This window comes from Petaurus breviceps, unplaced genomic scaffold (assembly GCF_028583685.1).
Source record: "Petaurus breviceps papuanus isolate PSGF00001 unplaced genomic scaffold, PetGlider_PUasm1.0 187, whole genome shotgun sequence".
Classification (NCBI taxonomy): domain Eukaryota; kingdom Metazoa; phylum Chordata; class Mammalia; order Diprotodontia; family Petauridae; genus Petaurus; species Petaurus breviceps.
Genome location: NW_027185799.1, coordinates 29,537,486 through 29,558,518, shown reverse-complemented (window position 1 = coordinate 29,558,518; position 21,033 = coordinate 29,537,486). Strand labels below are relative to the sequence as shown.

Genomic DNA, 21,033 nt, shown 5'->3' with positions numbered 1-21,033 from the left:
AATTGAGAAATTGGGGCGGCAAGGTGGCGCAGTGAGTAAGACCTGGGATCAGTTCTGGCCTCAGATACTTGGCACCCACACAAAATAATAACTGGCTGTGTAACCTTGAGCAAGTTACTTAACCCCAATTGCTTAAAAAAAATTTTGAGAAATTGAGTCCCAGTGAGTTGATGTGACAAAGCTGGAAAGTGGAAAAGCTGGGGAAAAAACAGGGAGGATGTTTGATTCTCCATTTAGTGTTCTTTCCATTTTACCACATTGCCAGGGATTGCCCTAAATCTAAAACAAATAATCTGAGAGTTTCAAGTCCAGTAATATCATTCCCAGTAGGGACTTAGGGACCAAAGTCAGCCTTCGGTAGTCTAGTGCAGCAATTTTTGAATGAGAAATATACAAATATGTCACACACTATTAGCCCAACATGCAATCATATTTTTATTAGCGTGGATCAACAGATAGATGGTTTATCAAATAGTAGGTCCAGGTAGAGAGAGGGTAAAAGACATGTTAGTCCAGAAAAAAATAGTCAAAAGTTACAAATACTTTATATAAATACATGTTATAGTTCCTGGTGCCTTTCCCCCATGCCCATCACAAATATGTACCAGTCCTATAAAAAGGTTGGGGATGGGGGTGAGGCAGAGATGGGGGGGGAAGGACAACTGGAGTTAAGATTCTATCTATTGCATATGTTAAGTATAGTACTGTATAGCTAATAAAATAGAGATTGGTCATAGTTAATGAGCTCCTCCAGACACTTTTTAAAAATTAACTGTTGATGATCTTTTGTTTTGATATTACCTTCATTTCTAAACATATCCCGCCCCTCTTCCATACTAAGAGTCATCCCTTATAACAAAGATTTTTTTTTAAAAAAGGAAAGGGAAGCATTATAACAAACTTACCCAAACATCAACTGAGTCTTTCAATGTATATAATACTCCTTATCCCTAGTCCCTCACCTATACAAAATAAGAGGGGTATATTTTCTCATCTCTTCTTCAGCAGGAATTTTGTTCATTGTAATGAAATGGCATTCTGTTTAGGGGTTCTTGTTCTTTGCATTTACATTGTGGAGTCATTTTATATACTGTTTTTCTGGTTCTGCTGACTTCCCCCTGCATCAGTTCTTAATGAAGTCTGCATGTTCATAATTTCTTACAGCACAATAATATTCCATCTTATTCATATATCACAATTTGTTTAGCCATTCCCCAATTAATGGGCATCTATCTTGTTTCTAGTTATTTTCTGCCATAAAATAAGTTCTACAATTAATATTTTAATGTATAAGGGACCTTCCTATCCTTGGAGTATATGCCTCACAGTAGGCTTTCTGGGTCAAAGGTTATGGTCATGTTAGTACTTTTCTTTCTTTTTTTGTTTTTTAACATAATTCAAAATTGCTTTCCAGAATAGGTTGGCCCAATTCACAGCTCCACCAATGATGTATTTGGTGTTCCTGTTTTCCCACAGCCAGTGTTTCCTCCAACACCGACTATTTCCATAGTCTACTGTCTTTTGCCTACTTTATGGGTACATGAAAACTCAAAGCTATTTCTATTTGTAGTTTTGTAATTATTACTAGTAATTTGTTGTTATTAATGACTCGGAACAACCTGTTATAGGCTTTCATTGACCCAGGGTCCATGGATAGATTTCAAGGGGTACATGACCTTGAATAGGAAAAAAATTAACCTCTAACAGAAATTTAGTATTTCCTTTGATAGTGAATATAGGCAACAAACATTATTCTGAGAAGGGGTTCATAGAGATTTGTAATACAAAAAAAGTTCAGTCCCTGGTCTAAATTAGAGGTGTCAAACATGTGGCCTGTGGTGGCATGTGGCCCAAACCAACATGGAGAATGACTTGAACTAGATTAAAATATAATTTGGAAATATTTAACAAAATAAATAAAAATATGATAAAACATAAATAATATTACATTTTAATAGCACCTCACCAGGATCCTTTTGTGTGGTTTTATGGGCCCACATTCTATTTGACTTTGACATCATTGGTCTAGAGGGTCTTGTTTAAAGTAGGTGACATTGTGCTGATTGCATCAGGCCTGGGAACATTGCCTGGTTCATCAATGAGGTCCATTTATCTACCCATGCACATGGAATTCATTTTCCTGTCATCTCATTTCTTTTCTCAACATTGCAGAACATAAATTCAACTCAACGTGAAGCTCTTATTATGTGCAAGGTATGATTCTAGGCACTCAAGATACAAATATCAGTACCTGCTCTCAAGGAGTTCCTCTGTATCTCCTTGACTATTTCAAGGGACCAAGAAAAAAAACAAGCAGAGAAAAACTTGAACCCAGGTCTCCCTGGATTTGAAGCCAGTTTTCTCTACTTACTTCTTCAGCGGTGTCAGGCTCAAATAGAAACAGGACTACTACACAATACTGAAGGATTCCCTACCATATTCACTTAAAAAACACATGTTAACATTTTTTATGTTCTATCATATTTTTTATTGACTTTGTGAAATATTTCTCAATTACCTTATATTTTGGTTCTGGTCCCACTTGGGAGTGATACCTCCACAATATATCATATTGTTATGACACCATAAAGGCAAGGATCAATCCTTTTGTCTTTGTTAGGGGAGACAGAACTGTCAAGGGCCAGTGAACTCCCTTGGGAGAATGTACTTGAAACCTTCAGAACAGCTTATTTACACAATGGGCCAGAGGGCTTGGGCTTTGAGACCCTTGCCTCCTTCCCCCCCCCCCAAGTAGGACACTGGATAGTGCTTCCTTAAAAAGGCATTGAGGGCTTGGGAAGCAAGGGCTAGGCAGAGAAGATTGGATGGCGGTAGAGAGAAGTTGAGATCTTAGATCCTGTTATGGATCTTCCATCCATTGTCACTGCTCCTGGATATTCTAAGAACAAGATGCTCCATCTCTAGGCTCCAGGCATTCTCTCTGTTCTCTATCCCTGGAATGCTCTCCCTCCTCTGCTCCTACTACTGACCTACCTGGTTTCCTTTTAATCCCAACTAAAATCCTATCTCCTACAGGAAACCTTCCCCAACCCCTCTTAATTCCAGTGCCTTCCCTCTCTTCATTATTTCCTATTTATTCTGCATACAGATTGTACATATTTGTTTGCATCTTGTCTCCCCCATTAGATTGTAAACTCCTTGAAGGTAAGGACTGCTTTTTGCCTCTTTGTATCCCCAGCACTTAGCACAGTGCCCAGCACATAGTAGGCACTCAATAAATGTTTATTGAATTAAATTGGAAGCAACATTCTAGACCTATTTTGTTGTGCTTTTAGAAGTTTAACATTACTGTAGAAGCCTGGGGATAGACTAGATTTTGCTATCTTGAAGAACTATGAACTGGGACCGCACTTAATTTATCTTTAAATTTCTCCCAGTGCCCACACCAGTGATTACAGCTGGAAGATATTCAATAAATGTCAATCAATAAGCTATTTTATATCACCTACTATGTGCCAGGTGGGGCAGCTAGGTGGCACAGTGGATAGAGTACTGTTCCTGAAAACAGGAATATTAATCTTTCTGAGCTCAAATCTGGCCTCAGATACTTACTTCCTAGCTATGTGACCCTGGGTAAGTCACTTAACCTTGTTTGCCTCAGTTTCCTCATCTTTAAAATGAACCTTAGAAGAAAATTACAAACCACTCCAGTATCTTTGCCAAGAAAACCCCAAACGGGGTCATGAAGAGTTGGACATGATTGAAATGACTGAACAACAACAATGTGCCAGGTACCGTACTAATCACTTTATAGTTATTTTCCTCATTTAAGACTCACAACAACCTGTAAGACAGGTGCTATTAATATCCCTGTTTTACAGTTGGAGAAACAGAGCTTAGGAAACTTGTTCAGAGTCACACAGCTACCAAGTCTGGGGCCATATTTGAATTCAGATCTCTGCTGACTCCAGGACCAGTACTCAATCCACTTTGCCACCTACCTGCCTTTCCTCTCTAAGGAATCCTCGCGTCCCCACACCCCGGCAGTCTTCACAAGTGTGCAGACCTCAGCAGAGTGTTATAACTGGACAGGCCACAAGGTGACAGTCTAACTACATGAGCCCTATGCAAACTGAGCATGCCCAGATAAATGGTCAGGCTCTAGCTCCCTAGTGTTCAGATTCTAATTCAAATCTAGCAAGTATGAATTAATCACCTCAAAATTATAATTTGTCAAATGGTTCTTGTTCTCATTCCCACTCTAGCTCCCCCAGCTTGCTTCCGCTTCTCAGAATAGGCTCAAGGAATTCACTTATCTGCCATTGGGTCTAAATGGAAATTTACTAAAAGAAAACTGAAAGTAAAAGATAAGTGAAATCTGAAGAATATCAAAAGGAGGAAAATCTGAAGTTGCTTGAAAGAGTCACAGCTGCTCATGGTGAATTGTCAATCCTCACCTTTTCTTCGTCATTCGGTTCTAGGGTCTTCCACTGAGGAAGAGGCTCCAGAAGGTTTTCAGTCTCAGAGATCATTGGGGTAGTGGAGGGAGACCATAGCTGACCACAATCTAGCCTATTCCTTCTTCCATAGCCAGTGGTGATCATGGACTCTAACTCACGGTGCCACTCTAGCTTCTGGCCACCTCACTGGTAAATCTGGTGATTTGGTACCTTGGTAGGCTGCCCATGGGAACCTCACATTTCCTCATGGCACCTAACAGTCTCCTGTGCATCTCTTTCCAATATGCCCACGTACCCCTGAAGCCAGAGAAAATGACTGAAAGTCCCATGTGCGGCCCTTTTTAAAGCTCTATCAACCAATGTACAAACAAAGCACAGTCTCTGATGACTACTTTTCCATGAAGACATGGATCTCCTGTAGTTAATTCAGTTCTATACTTCTGTCTTGCTTTGTCCCTAAACATCTGAAAAAAAAAATGCAGAGGGAAAAAAGAAGTAAATGCTGTATAGCTGGTGATTACTTCAGTAAGAGAGGTTATATTCTTCCCTCAGTAAAAAAACAAAAACAAACCCCAACCTTTCAATCTCCACATGTACATTATAAATATTGGAATTCAGTACACCTAAGGTACTGTTTCAAAGTCACAGGATTCTGTGTCAGGAAAACTGACAGGATTATTTTCATTATATTCTCATTAACAATGCATGTAATAAATCAAGCACTGTACATAGCATCACTCCACAGGGCTGCTTATAGTGACGAACTAAATGTCTAAGTCACATAAAAAATACATCATACACACATACAGCAATGGCATTTATTGCATACCATCCATTCATTCCTAGATAAACATAAAACGGCAAAAAAACATACAGAGATGACAAAGGAACCATACAATATATACTAATAAACATAGTTCTAGCCCAGAGACCTATTACATGAATGTGCTTTCATGGTATCAGCAAGAGACATGAGTAAAGTTTTCCTAAAACTTCGTATTAGTTTGCCTATTGGATTGGTCACATGGTCCAAGCACTCCTGAGATCTGCTGGCCATTATGTTGATTGACCAGAGTCACCTGTCCCTGAGCTGGTTGAAGTTTTAAGCCTGAGGTTTTTAACCTTTGTGTATGTCGTGGGCCCCTTGGCTGCTTGTTAAAGTCTTTGGACCCTTTCTCAGAATGTTTTGAAATATAGAAAACAAAATACAGGGTGTCCCAAAAATCTTGGTGCAGTTTTTTGACTTCTGATGTTTAATAGCATAAATAATAGTGTAGTTTTAAGCTATTAGATGTTTAATATGTTAAAATAGCACTAAGACTTTTCAGTCACCCTGTACACAGAATTACAAAGAAAACCAATTCTACTGAAATACATTTATCAAAATATTTTAAAAGATTGTTTTTATTTTTTCTCAATTATAAGCAAAAACAATTTTTACATTAGTTTGTTTTTTTTAAGCAATTGGGGTTAAGTAACTTGCCCAAGGTTACATGGCCAGTTTTTTTGTGTGGGTATTAAGTAAATGAGGCTGGAACCAATCCCGGGTCCTCCCGACTCTGGGGCTGGCGATCTTACTCACTGCACCACCTTATCACCCCTACCTTAGTTTTTTATAATTTTTGAGTTCCAAATTTCCTCCATCCCTCCTTACCCTTCCAGCTCTTGATATACATTCCAAGCACTTTGATATACATTATACATGTGCAGTCATGCAAAACATGTTTCCATATTAGCTACATTACAAAAGAGAAGACAGACAAAAAAAGGGGGAAAAAAGAAAAATAAAAAAACTTTTTAAAGTATGCTCTGATCTATATTAAGATTCCATCTGTTCTTTCTCTGGAGATGGATAGCATTTTTTATCATAAGTCCTTCAGAATTGTCTTGAGTTAAGTCATTTGTAGTTGATCATATACAATATTGCTATTACTATCTACAATAATCTTTTGGATCAGCTTATTTCATTTTTCATCAGTTTAATATAATAATTCTTCCTAGATTTTTCTGAAACTATCCTGCTTGTCATTTCTCATAGTAATTATATTGCATCACAAGTATATACCACAATTTGTTCAGCCATTCCCCAGTTGATGGGCATCCCCATCATTCTTTGTCACCACAAAAAAAAGTTGGTATAAATATTTTTGTACATATGGGTCCTTTTCCCTGTTTTCAGATCTTTTTGGGATACAGACCTGGCAGTGGCATTGTGGGATCAAAGGACATGCATAGCCTTATAGCCCCTTGGTCATAGTTCTAAATTGCTCTCCAAAATGGTTGGATCCATTCACAACTCCACTAACAATGCTTTAGCATCCAGGTTTTTACATATTCCCTCCAACATTTGTCATTTTCCTTTTCTGTCATGTTAGCCAATCTGATAGGAATGAGGCAGTACCTCAGAGTTGTTTTAATTTGCATTTCTCACATAAATAGTGATTTTGAGCATTTTTTCATATGACTATAGATAGCTCAAAATATTTTTTAAAATAAGATGAGAACTCCTGACTAGGCTGTCAACATTCTCAGGCCTACTTTATAACCCCAAACCTGGGCAGGTAAAATGGCCTGAGCAGGCATTTGCATACATAGTGGATTACCTCTAAATACTAGGGATCTTTCTCCTTAGCAGAAGCACCAGACCAGAAAGGAACAGAAAGTGTTCCTAAATAAAGCTCCTACTCTTTTGGCAATCCCCTTGCTGCTTCCATGGGGCAGAACGACGACCAAGGAACCACTCACATCGTATTAAGTATCTTTTACATCATGTTGAAATGCCAAATCCTTTCAGCAATGGGTCACCACATGGCCCAAAGCAGGCCTAAAGCTCCCAAGTAGTCTGGAGGCAGGCAGAGAATAACTGTGTGTTCTGTTCAAACCTATGCTATATTATCTGGCTTAAACAGTCTCTCTTTGGTGAATTGGTTCTGTTCCTCAGAGATCCCTTGACCTACTGTCCATCAGCCCTTTCCTCCTGATCTGGAAATCCAACTAATTCCCCAGTGGACAATATGTGGCTATAATGACTTTTCTTTGCACAATGACTTTTCTTTCCCCCACTCTCTAGGGCTACTTTATAGACAGGCAAATTTCCCAGTCTCTTTACTACTTGACGTGGTTTACTATCTTACATGTTCCCTGCATGTTGCAGTTTCTCAGCAAGACTTTATCCCAGGAGTAGGGAACCTGTGGTCCATCCAATTTTGGATTCGGTCAAAGGGCCACACTTGAGGGGTTAGAAGGCCACATGTGGCCTTAAGACCACAGGTTCCCTACCCCTGCAGTCTATCCTCTCTCACTTTCTTCCAAATTCAACTCAAGGGTCACCTCTTACATTAACTTTATCCTCATGTCAACATCCCCTCACTCCATTCCTGATACCACAGTCACCCTCCCAGAAATTATTTTGTATATATCCACTTTCTACATTTTTTGTATTTACTTATAAAGATACATGTCTTCCATCACTATACTATAAGGTCTTTGAAGGTAGGGAGTGTTTCATTTTTGTCAATATTCTTTGCATTTGCAAATAGCATGCCTGAGTAGAGGGCTACACTCCTTTACCTGTACCTTTCCTTTTCATAAATTTCATTTAATCTAAGTTCAATTCAACAGACATTTAGTCAATGCCTACTACATGCCAAACTATTCAGTGCGTTAGAAGGTAGATGTTGGTCCACCCCTCCTCCCTTCTGTGATACCTACCAGGTATGGTCTCCTCTGCTCCTCTTCACAGCATGAAATAGATGTACATGAGAAACAAGAGGGAACAACCCAAACCCAGTGTTTGGTCCTTTTTAAAGGCCCAATGGAGAGTGACCAGAATATGACCCCCTGACGACTGTCTTCTTTAACAGTTCTTCCCTCTCCACACCACCATCTCTCTTTTGGACCTGAAAGTTGGGAAAATTCAGGGGAGAGGGCATGTCAAAGTTGGGAGGTAGAGGGCTGCCTCCACAGAGAAATCGGTTGTGTCCACAGAGACAAAGTGGTTTGAAGCACTTCCATTTCTGCTGATCACATGTTCTGAAGTTTTGGACAAGTGATTTAACTTCTCTAGTTCTTAGTTTCCTCATCTGCAGAATGGTGGGGTTGGACTAGATGACCAGGAAGGTCCCTTCCTGGTTGAAACCATATGAGGTTATGATTTCCAGATCTGTATCTTCACCCCTGACATCTGTTCTGAACTTGAGTTTAGACCCATATCTCCAATTATTTATGAGACATCTCTATCCCACTCTCCCAATAATAGTCAGATTTAATGAGTCTCAAGCCTGCTTGTCTTTCTGACCTCATTATTTCTGTCCTTGACACCATTCACCCAGTCTTTGATGTTGCAACCTTGGTGATCTCTCTGACTTTTCTGGAGGCAGCTAGGTGACACAGAGAAGAGAGCATTGGGCCTGGAGTCAGGAAGACCTAAATTTAAATCTGGCCTCAGACACTTACTAGCTTTGTGGCCCTAAGCCCCAAGTCAAGTCACTTAACCACTGTCTGCCTCATTTTCCTCAACTGTAAAAAGGAGATCCTAATTGTACCTACCTCCTAGTGTTGTTGTGAGGATAAGATGATATAGTCATAAAGTGTTTAGCACAGTGCCTGGTGATGGGATGCTCAGACCCCAGCCTTAAGACCATATCTCTGAAAATAAGTCATGAGTAGGCCCAGTGAGGCAAAATATCTCTCCCTGTTACAAGAACAAGCTGACCTCTATAGAATTTCCCTGGTATAAGAGGCAGCTAGGTGACGCACTGGCCCTGAAGTCAGGAAGACCTGAGTCCAAATCCAACCTCAGACACTTGACAACTAGCTGTGTGACCTTGGGCAAGTCACTTAACCAAAATTGCCTTGCCTTCCCTCCTCAAAAAAAAAAATTCCCTTGTATGGACTACCTTGTATCAGTAGAACTATTATGCACTGATTTCCACATTATATAAACAACCCAGAGGTCAAGCTATAGATGTCAACTCCTGAGGTTACTTTGTTATGGACATAACAGACCAAAAACACAACTCTTTGAAGTCCCCCCACACCACCAGGGTTTCCAGCAGCTAATGACCTTAGCACTCAAGGTACAGAACCTGTATGTTCACCACCTAATTAGCATACTAGGCACACTACTCACTGAACTTTTTCTATATAAGCTTTAGTATCAGCCCCATTAGGTTGCAAGTTCCATAAGGACCTATGCCTGGCTATATTAGCCTTAAAATAAACTTTTTGCCACTTGACTAGAAGACTGCTTGAGTCTGTGAATTCTTTCCAGACAACTCTGCTCTGAACCTTGGTATTTTGGGGTCCCTATACCCCTAAAACCATATCACCCCGCCCCATACTGGTCTTCATTACCATTTCCATTGTCACCCCACCGTTCCTAGCAGGTCTTCTCATTCTTAGTGTCTCTGTCCAATTTAACTTTCACAGCACTACTGTTCATACCTTGTGCCTAGCTATGCTTCTGTTAGTCTTCTGCTCAGAACCTTTCATTCTACTTATGATCTAAGTAAAACTCAAGCTACTTAGTTTTACATTCAAGCTCCCCTATAATCATATGACTCTTTGCCTTTCCGTTCCATTGACAATACTCCCCACCACAGGCTCTACCTATATTTCACTCAAGCTTACTCTTATCTCTAGCCATTTATACACCCTATTTTTCTTACAGGAGTTTCTTTGTTTCCAAGTTTCTTATCCTGGAAATGTACTCTCATCCTATCCCCCACCTACCAAATTCTTTAAATTCATCCTTAAAAGCTTGGGGCAAAGGCTACCTTTGTAAAGGAAACATTATCTGATGGCCCAGTCCTTAATTACCCTCACCTTGGAATCTCACAAAGCATTATGCTTTGTTTTGAATTAGTTTGTATTTTAAGCTATTTGTATCCACCTACAATTATAATGACAGTATTTTTCTGCAATGGCAAATATATAAATATGTAAATTTTCTACAATGGCAAATATATAAATATATAAATTTTATTTTTTTTAATTTTTTAAAAATTAATTTGTTTGTTTCCTTTTAGTTTACAGGATTCAATTCCATAATTTCTTGAGTTTCACATTTTGTCCCCCTCCCTCACCTCCCCCCCATGGCGGCATATAGTCAAGTATAGGATCTGTAAATATTTTCACATTATACATTAGTCAGGTTATAAAGACGGATTGTGTCAGATGGAATGAAAACTGGTAAAGAGGCATAAAACCAAACAAGAGAAGGAAAAAATATATAAATTGAACACATTAGTCTACACTTCTAAAAAATAAAACTTATTGATCTTTTGTATTTTTATCACCAACAATACTCTTCTTGCCTCATACAGAGCTATGCCTGATAAAGAATAAAAGAGGAAAAATATCATTCAGCAAAACTAACCAACACACTGAAAAAGTGTGACATTATATACTCATATTCTGCACCTATATCCCCCCATCTCTGCAAAGAAGCAAGGGTAGGTGCTGTCTCCTGACTCTGCTTGGGGCTACACTTGGTCATTATAACTTACCAGCATTCGGGTTTGGTGGGGGTTTTTGCCATTGTCCTCTCCATTTACATCATTGTAGTCATAGCATGTGGATCAGCCCTCTGTACACACATCTGTTCACATAAGTCTTTTCATGCTGTTTTAAATTTTTCATATTCATTATTTCTGAAAGTACAGCACAACTTGTTTAGCTATTCCTCAATTGATGGGTATCTACTTTTTTTTCAACTTAGGAACTTTTAAAATTAAGAATCTATTAAAAGAAATACTTGGTAAAGAATAAGAAAACTTGAGATGTTAACAGTTGGCCTTATCACTTATGTTTCTATTCAATTTATTCGATCATTTTTGTCATGTCTGACTGTGACTCTTTTTGGGGTTTTCTTGGCAAAGATAGTGGAGTGGTTTGCCATGTCCTTCTCCAACTCATTTTACAAATGAGGAAACTGAGGCAAACAAGGTGAAGTGACAAACTTAGGTCTTAGTGACTCTATACTGACTTACTGACTCAAGGCCTGGTCAATCTCTCTACTGCACCTGCCCTCAGTTTGTTCATTTCTAACATGAGGGGGTTTGAGCTCTAAATTCTGTCGTCCTGTTTAGGACAGAAGAAATACCATTAACAGGCACCATTCTATCTTTTCCCATGACCTTGCCTTGGCACCCTGGATTGACTAAAGACTGTGTTTGAAGGCCACTTCACCCTGGCCTTAATGCCCTGTGGGAAGGTAGCACCTACTAGACCCTCTCTACCAATATCATTTGAGAAAACAGTGCCTTCAGCTCTCTGTAACCACTAAGAGCCCAGGTGGGTAGGGGCTGAGGAGAGAGGAGCCACCATCAATACTTCCATTAGTACTACAAACCTGGTCACTCCTTGAGTGGAAAGGTTCTGGTGGGACAAAGTGGTTACGTGTCACTCAGGAAATAAAAGTCTCCTTTAGAAAACAATCATCTATCTCGGTAACCATTATCATTGGGCCCTGCCAGCCCTAGCAAGTACTGTGATAGAAAAGGAGAGAATCAATTAGCATTCATTAAGGATCTGTCATGTTCCAGGCCCTAGGCTAGACACTGGGGATACAGAGGCAAAAACGAGATAGTGTCTGCCTGCCTTCAAGAAACCTACTTTCTACTAGGGGGATATGAGTATACAAGTAGAAAGAGAAACACAACAAAGCAGCATCATGAAAATCCAGGGAAGAAAGGGTATCCAGTAGAAAATGGTGCTCAACAGTATCAAAAGCTACAGAGAGGTCAAGAAGGATGAGCCTGACAAGGTAATTGGGTTTAGCATTTAAGACATTACTGGTGATTTTGCAAGTGTACTTTCCTGGGGAAAGTAGGATCAGAAGATTGCAAATGGAAAACAGAAGAACTCAACTACGCATTTTCCATGATTAGTGGCCTCCATCACACAACTTTCCTGACCATCATGACCATGGACCTTCCCATTTCTCATTCTAAATAATTGGACCCCAACACAGTATTGATTTTTACTCAACTTTCTCTGTCATGAGAAAAGATTCAACCGGGAAGGCAAAGAGGTGATGTGAGACTACTGTGTGGTCTATTTGCAAAGACTGGTTTTAGAAGGAGGAGACTTGGGCTTACTCCAGTTCTGTTACTTACTACTTATATAACTGCAGGAAAGTCCTTTTATTTCTCTGACTCTTCATTTCCTCAACTGTAAAATGAAGAAGTTGTACTAGGTGACATCTGCTCGTCTTTCTGTCTCTAAATCTACTATCAGCCTTTGGGGCTGAGGAGGAAGAGTATGTGACTATCAACGAATTCTTGCTCCATGGGAAGAAGGGTCCACAGGACTTCAAAGCTGCCACTTTCTCTTGTGCTGTTGACTGCTAAATAATCACCCATGAGGCTGTGTGCCACCCTCTCCTTTCCCTTGTGTGTCCGTTTTAACCTTTAAACTAGAAATTCTCACATATTTACATGGGGTGGAAGTGGCAGTGGAGGGCTGAGGGTAGGGCTAGAGAACAGAAGCCCCAGGCACTTTGGAGAAGCAGGTAGTAGCCCTGCCTTTGAAAAGGAGAGGAAACACTGAGGCCTCAGAGACAGAGAGATCTGAAGCTATTCTACTTTTTTTCATCTAGGAAAAAAATTTTGCACTCAGGCCTTAGAACCTTGATAGACACTAGAGAAAGGCAAGCTGGACATCTGAGTGGCTTAGAATATGGCCTTAAAAATGGGAAAAATGCCCTTCATTTTCAGAGTAAGACTGAGAAATCCAGAGAGAACAAGCCCAGGCCCAGTAATCTACTATGTGTCAGTTACTTGAGAACTAGCTTAGATGAATGTAAAGATAGTCTCCTCATTCTCTGGCCACCAAGTGGTGAATTTAAGGGAGGGTGGGGAGTGAGAAAATGCAACAGTAAGCCACTACTATCTACTGAGGCATAGAGAGATGAAATCTGGGGTCTTTGAAATACGAGGACATAAGTCATAGTAAGGAGATTTATAAAGCATTTAAATAGCATCCTTCCTTGTAAGGAAGTAGGAAGTTGCATTAAGGCAGGGACATATATATCTATATCTATATATAGATATACATACATGTATATATTAATGTGCATATAGATATATGTATGTATGTGTGTGTATTATATATTTAAATATTTCCCAGTTACATATAAAAATTTTAATAATATATATTTTTTTAAATTTTGACTTCTAAATTCTCTCCTTCCCAATACCACAGCAGGCAAGCAATTTTATTTTTATTATACCTGAGGGTAGCTAGGTGGCAAAGTGGATAAATCATCGGTCATGCAGTCAGGAAAACTCATCTTCCTGAGTTCAAATCTAGCCTCAGACACTTAAACTAGCTGTGTGATCCTGGGCAAGTCACTTAACCCTGTTTGCCTCAGTTTCCTCATCTGTAAAATGAGCTGAATGAAGAAATGACAAACCACTCCAATATCTTTGCCAAGGAAACCCCAAATGGAGTCATGTAGAGTAGGACATGACTAAAAAACCACTGTGTGCATACTCTTTGACCCAACACTATCTCTTGTTTGGTCATAAATTCTTTCCTTATCCATTGATCTGTCCCCATCTCTGTCATAGATAGTTCCCAGCTCCACAGGGACTCATTTCTTATCTAAACTATGTATTAACCTTGTTTCCTTCAAAATTCTGCTCAATAGCTATCATTTACATGGAACATTTCCCGACCTTTCCAGCTACTAGTGGAGAAATTTACCTTATATATATTTTGCATATACTTACCTAGCAATTTGAACCACTGCTGGACCTAGAAGGCTGGGGGCTACACTTTCTCCCTCTCCACTAAAGAGTGCCTCTGTTCTGAACCAATATAAATGGCAACCAGGCTCAATTCTGGGTGACTGACCCCCTTAAAGGAAGGGCCAGACTCAAACAGAGCCCTGACTTGGGTTTAAGAAGCCCAGAGATAAAATTCTACCCCAGTCACTTAATAGTTGTGGGACCCTGCTCAAGTCACTTAATACCAGTTTTTTCATCTGAACAATGGGGATAATAGTGCCTACCCCATAGGGATATTGTAAGGATCAAATGAGATAACATATGTAAATCATTCTGTAAATCTTAAATCCCTATATAAACATTAGCTATTATTATTATTATCATCATCATCATTATTATAGCTTGGCTCAAGTCTAGGGGAAAAAAAGGGGAAACTAAAAAGGTATTCAATGGACATTATGAATCAGGCATGGGACAGGAAAAAAGAAATGCTTAACACAAAGACCCACAATTCTGTATTGATAGTAAGCTTAAACAAGCTGCTGTAATAATTACTGTTCCCAAGAGGTTGAAACTCAAAACCATTAAAACATAAAACCTTTCTCAGGAAGATGGGACAGACATTACCTTGGCTCTGCACTGACCAAACAGCTCTTTCCAAATCTGTGCCTTTCTGTAAGCCAGGCCAGGGATTGGGTTCACCCTCCAGCTGGTAGATATCTTCTCCAAGAATTGCTGGAGTAAGTGACTCTTCTAGCTGAGGAACCAGAACTCCAGACCTTTCCATATGTCCAAGGGTGGACATATATTTGTCAGTTACTGTTGTTTAATCTATCACAGCGCAAAGAAACACTAAACAGAGAAAAGTATTGAGGAATGTCTAAATAAAGTATGGCATATGAATGTGCTTCAATTTTATTGTACTATTACAAATAACAAAAGGGATGGTTTTAGAGAAACCTAGAATCATTTGTGTAGACTGATGCAGAGTAAAGAAAACACATCCAGTAAAACAGTTTATATAATAACAACATTGCAAAGACAAACAACTTTGAAAGTCTTAAAACTCTGATCAATAAGACAGATCATTATTTCAGAGGACTGGTGGTGAGCATGCTACCCACCTAGTGATAGACAGGGGATGGACTCAGGGTGCAGAATGAAAGATAGATTTTTTTGCTTATGGTCAATGCGGGAATTTGTTTCTTGATCATGAATATTTGTTAGAAGTTCTTGTTTTTACTTTTCACATGGGGGTGGGAGGGCAAATAGATTTTTCTTAATTGAAAAAATTAAACTGAAATTAAAAAAAATAAAAACAGTTTAGACACACACACATAAACACCCTCAAAACAAGGCAGAAGAGTAATATTCTGCTATACTTTTGAGCCAAAGGCCCAGGATCAAGCTTGCCTGGTTGAGTACCTTTGCTGTAGCTGCTAGGTAAGAGTAGCCACCCCGCTTCCTGGATGTGGCAAAGGGGAGCAGCCTTCTCCTCTCCCCACCCCTCTAGGAATAGAGTCCAAGAACCTAACATAATCTGCCAGTGGGAAGAGAAGAGAGTGAAGGAGTGGTTACTCCTCACAGAGTCAGCAGTTTCTCCTGCTCAATGGCCATTAAGGTGATTGCTTCACCATCTTATGGGGCCTAAGTCCTTCTGCATGGAGCCACACGTGGAAGGACAAATCTATGCGTTTTCCCCGAAAGTGTGCTCTAATTTAATTCTGGTTAACATATATTTTTCTATATATTGTCTTCCCTTATAGAGCAAGTTCTTTGAGACAAGAAATTGCTTAAGCTTTATCTTCATTTTCTCAGCACCTAGCACAGTGCAAAATAAATGCTTGTTGATAGAGTAATTGATTGATTTATTGATCCCCCCAATACCTAGCTAAGTTCTCTGATACCCAGTAAGTATTTAATGCACAGAATTGGGGGGTGGGGGTGGGAAGTGGAGGATATTTTGGTCCATACCTACAATTTCACTGGTATTAGCAACTCCAGGGTAGAATCTCCCTCCACCATACAAATATGCAACTTGTCTGTAATTACAGTCTTAGAGTTGCCCAGGGCATTGAGAAACCAAGCAACTTACCATAGGTCACAGAGTTAGCATATATAAAAGGCAGGGCTAGACCCCAAGACTTCCTGACTCTAAGGTGCCCTTTTATTCACAGCCAAGTTGTTTCTCTAATGATAAGGATTTGTTGAATTGAACTTAACTCATTTGAATCCAGAGGAACATGGTGCTCAGAAGTTAAGCTGGGGATAGCAAGATTGTAAAGGGTCTTAAAGGGTCGCCTAAAGAGTTTTTCTGGGGGGCAGCTAAGCGGATAGAGCACTGGGCCTGGAATCAGGAGGACCTAAGTTCAAATCCGACTCCAGACACTTTACTAGGTGTGTGACCCTGGGCAAGTCACTTAATTAACACTGATAGCCTCCAAAAAAAAAAAAAAGCTAGGGGTGGAGGTGGGGAAGAGTTTGGGAGAGCCATGAAAGGACTGATTTGACTTGACTGTGCATTAAAAAGATTACTCTTCCATGTGTAGGATGGACAGAAGAAACTGGGGGTAGAGAAACAAGTTAGGATGTAATTGCAACATTTTACACAGGAGATAAAAAGGGCCAGGTGAGAATAATGTTGTTGTAATGAGGGTGTTGGCTTTGGGAATGGTAAGGAAGAGGCTGATGAAAGAGATATATTTCCATAGCTGAATTGACACGATTTGGCAAGTGAGTGGATGTGGAGAAGGGAGAGCCAAAGATGACTCACTAAGAAGCTGGTGCTATTTCATCACAAACTGAGCCAGCAACTCCCACATCTAGATGTGATCTCTTGCTAGTCCCAATCTGTTTCCAAACTCTAAGTCTTTTTCATTTTCCACCTATCCTTCTTAAATACAGGCTTTTCTTTGTTACCCTTTAACTCGACAATTCAATTCAAAAGCATTTATAATAATATTTGTAGGGGTGGCTAGGTGGTGCAGTGAATAGAGCACCGGTCCTGGAGTCAGGACCTGAGTTCAAATGTGGCCTCAGATACTTAACACTAGCCATGTGACCTTGGGCAAGTCACTTAACCCCAATTGCCTGCATTCTCCCCTCCAAAAAGGAAAAAAAAAATGTATAAAGTGCTTAGCCCAGTACCTGGCACATAGTAGGATTATAAATGCTAGGCATGATGATGTCTACTATGTGTCTCCTGTGATTTCTTTGGGCTAAGGAACTCCCTAGGGCAACTATCTGGGAACACAATGGATAGAGTGCCAGGCATGGAGTCAGGAAGGCTCATCTTCCTGAGTTTAAATCTGGCCTTACTAGCTGTGTGTCCCTGGGCAAGTCACTTAACCCTGTTTGCCTCAGTTTCCTCATCTGTAAAATGAGCTGGAGTAGGAAATGACAAACCACTCCAGTATCTCTGCCAAGAAAAACCAAATGGGATCACCAAAAAGTTAGACATGACTGAACAACAACAAAAGGAAGTTCCTGTGAGGAAATTTCCTCTTCCAACATAGAATAGTAACTCTTCCACAGTTGATCGTTTCAGAGAGGTGCCTGAGACACTGAGAGATTAAGCAACTTACCCTGGGTAACACAACAAATGTGTGTCTGTGGCAGAACTCAAAGCCAGATCTTCCTGATCCCCGAGCTTGCTCACTTTCCATTGTGGCCCTCTTTTTATCCTGAGCTGAAGATACAAAGACTAAAATGAGAAAATCCTCCCTCAATGGGCTCCCATTCTACCAAAGGCAGTAACAGCACAAGCACAACACAAGTAGTCATTCCTGACTTCATACCATGCTTGAAGGTTTGCAAAGTGCTTTACATATATTTTATCATTCTGATCCTCATGATGACCCTGGGAAGTAGGTGCTAGGATTATTCCTATTTTACAGATAAGGAAACTGAGGCTGAGAGAGGTTAAATGACTTGCCCAGAGTCACACAATTAGTATCCTAGGTCTTCTAGACTAAAGTTCTTTTCACTTCACCACCTAACTCCACCAGTCTGAGATGCAAATGAAGCTGAGTTAATTTGCAAAAATACTAAATAATTTTGAAGTGAGGGTGGGGTTTGAAGCCTTAGAGGCAATCTTTCCAGAGAACCTAGGAGTTCCAAGTGGTGGAGTTGTGGACAGATAGTATTTCAGGTCTGAGAGATAGCCTGAACAAAGGAATGAATGTGATATGGGTGTGATATCTTATAAAGGGAAGATAAAAAAAAATCTGGTTTGACTAGACTGTGGAACATGAAAGGCTTTAGATGCCAATGGAAAGACTTTGTGTTTTAACCTTAAAGCAATAGGGAGCCACAGCAATTTCCTGAGGAGGAGATTGACATGATTAGATATGTGCTTTAGGAATATCAATTGGGCAACTAGAGGTTAGATTAGAGGGAGAGAGAGGCTGAATGCAGGCAGACCAATCAGGAGGCAAATCACCATCCAGCATTGATTTCTGGCCCATTCTAGCACCAATCTTCCAACCTAACAAAGCTATCTATGCTTAGCACCACTGTGCATTTCTGTGTACAATTTAATACTCAAGACATTTTTAGTTCATATGATGTGCTACCTCATCTATTTTATGTTTCAAGGTTTGTACCAGCTCCTGAAATCACATTCAGTTTGGGCAATTTATGAAATCTTGAGTTTGCCCCGTGGCTTCTCCTTTGAATCTTCTTGTTACATAAAAATAACTTTTAAAAACCTGAACATTTGTCCTTTTCCAAGGGTGGACAGAAGCAGTAATAACTTAGAAACTGGTTTTTATGAACCAATATCCTGTCTTTTTGATAAATTTCAGCCCTGCTATGAAGTAATTCCCCATAGTGGATATGACAATGGATTTATATTCAGGAGGACACAGATTCAGATCTGGGTTCAGATATCAGTTATATGACCCTAGGCAAGCTACTTAAAACTTCTTTGTGCCTCCATTTCCTTATCTACAAAATGGGTCTCTAAAGACCTAAATGGTCTCCTTTCAGTTCTACATCTATAATCTCATGACTTAGTTAGTAAATACAAGCAACCCAATCTTACCTACCCTCCAATCCCAGGGCACACTCTTTCTTTCCACCCCAGTCCCATTCTGGATGATAGCACCACAAGACTTGAAGATTGGAAGGACTTTAGAGTCTGACCTTTCATTTTTACCATTTTACAGGTGAGGAAATAGCATCCCTGTAAGGGTAAATAACTCACCCAAAGTCACGCAAACGGTAACAGAGTAAGGAATCAAATTCAGATCCAGAACTCCTGTCTTTAAACACAGAGTTAGCTGGTCTCTCTCCTGGAAGAGGAAGAGAAATAGCCCTGTCTTACTCATAAATTATGACAAGTACTGTCTACAATGATAACAGCTTGGATTTCATAGCTCAGCATAACATACTTAATAAATCTGTCTGTCTATCCCTACAGTTTTTCAGTTTACTAAGCGCTTTAGCCACAAAAGCCCAGAGGGCTGATGGGAGAATTCTTTTAGTTCTAGCTACCCACACCTGACCCCCATTGCTATGGGGGACGGCAGGCCCTTTCATAGCTTAATTTACTGTCATTTCTGTTTTTATGGGCCTCACTAAGTGGGGCCATAAGTAGATGACCTCCAATGCAGCTGAACCCTATTCATTCTTGCAGGGTTCTATATAACACTGAAAAGCACCCAGAACATCCAGTCCTCTCCCTCCACTGATCCCCTGTTCCCTCCCCCTCCTCTACCCCCAGACTTGACTCTATAACCAATTCTCTACTTTTGTGATTTCCACTATAGATTAGGCACAAGGCAGCTAAGTGACCCAGTGGATAGAGTGTCTGAGTTCAAATGTGGCCTCAGATACTTCTTACTGCATGACTCTGCACAAGCCACTTAACCCTGCTTACCTTACTTCCTCATATTGAGCTGGAGAAGGAAATGGCAAACCACTCTACTGTCTTTGCCAAGAAAACCCCAGATGGGATCACGAAGAGTTGGACATGACTGAAAGCTGAACGACAACCAAAAGTTCGGGCACACCTTTGTCTTTGAAAATTGCTCTTACTGGGTGGTGCTACTTACTGGTTGTCACCCCTTTGTGACCCAAAGTTGCCCAACTAGTTAGTGGCAGAGCTGTTCTCCTGGCCTAGTGACATCTTACTACAGCATACAGCTGGGCTGTGACTTAGCTGTGCCAGACTTTCATCTCCTCTCCCTCTTGTGTCTTTTTCTTTACTTAGTGTCTGGTCAGACCCAGTTCCCTGAAATGTGACCTTGAGGTAGAACTCTTTTTCAAGAGTAGAGTTTTCAGTTAATCAATCAAACTCCCAAGCTAAGCAGCTTGAAAGCAAGGCCTGTCTTTTTGTATCCCAAACACAGTAAGGTATTTAATAAATGGTTGTTTATTGATTGATCTGTAAATAGCTCAGACTATCTGCTAGTATTTTATCTTTCTTTTCTCTCCTTTATTAGGAAGATTCCAGCCCCATCAGGAGCCATCAAGGCTCTACTACCTAAATAACTTCTGTAGATTGGTGAGTGATCTTAACATTTACAAATGAAGTAAGTGAAGCTAAGTGACTTTTGTCCCAGGTTACAGAGGAGGGGCCTAATCTCAGGTTACCAGATCCAGGTCTTTTTCCTTAGCTTTCTTTCCATAACAACTGGCCATTAGTCTGTGACTAAGTGCTGGACTGTGAGTTGTTTGGGATAGCTCTGAACTTGAGGGAACTTGAGGGTAGATCTATCTGTTCTTATTCTGACTGCTTTGCTAAGCCTGTTCTTTGGTGTTTTGTAAACTTCATAACATTTGCTTCAGTATCAGGCAAGGAAAAAAACAGGGCCCTTACAGAGAAGAAAGGTAAATTTTGATATTTTCATGAGCTGGAACCCTGGATGGGGGCC

At 40.1% G+C, this 21,033-nt stretch overlaps 1 long non-coding RNA gene across 3 annotated transcripts; it reads right to left on the bottom strand.

Moving 5' to 3' along the window:
- Positions 1-411: 411 nt before the first annotated feature.
- Positions 412-20,209, bottom strand: LOC138163265 (uncharacterized). Of its 3 annotated transcripts, none has more exons than XR_011168859.1 (7): positions 20,037-20,209; positions 19,362-19,449; positions 17,740-17,843; positions 14,783-15,007; positions 10,931-11,074; positions 8,133-8,320; positions 412-4,885 (listed from the first exon to the last, which is right to left on the bottom strand). It is a non-coding gene; the product is annotated as an uncharacterized lncRNA (long non-coding RNA). The 3 variants fall into 3 exon arrangements; XR_011168860.1 differs by having other exon boundaries at positions 4,860-6,157; XR_011168858.1 differs by lacking the exon at positions 8,133-8,320 and having other exon boundaries at positions 20,037-20,204.
- Between the last annotated feature and the right edge of the window lie 824 nt (positions 20,210-21,033).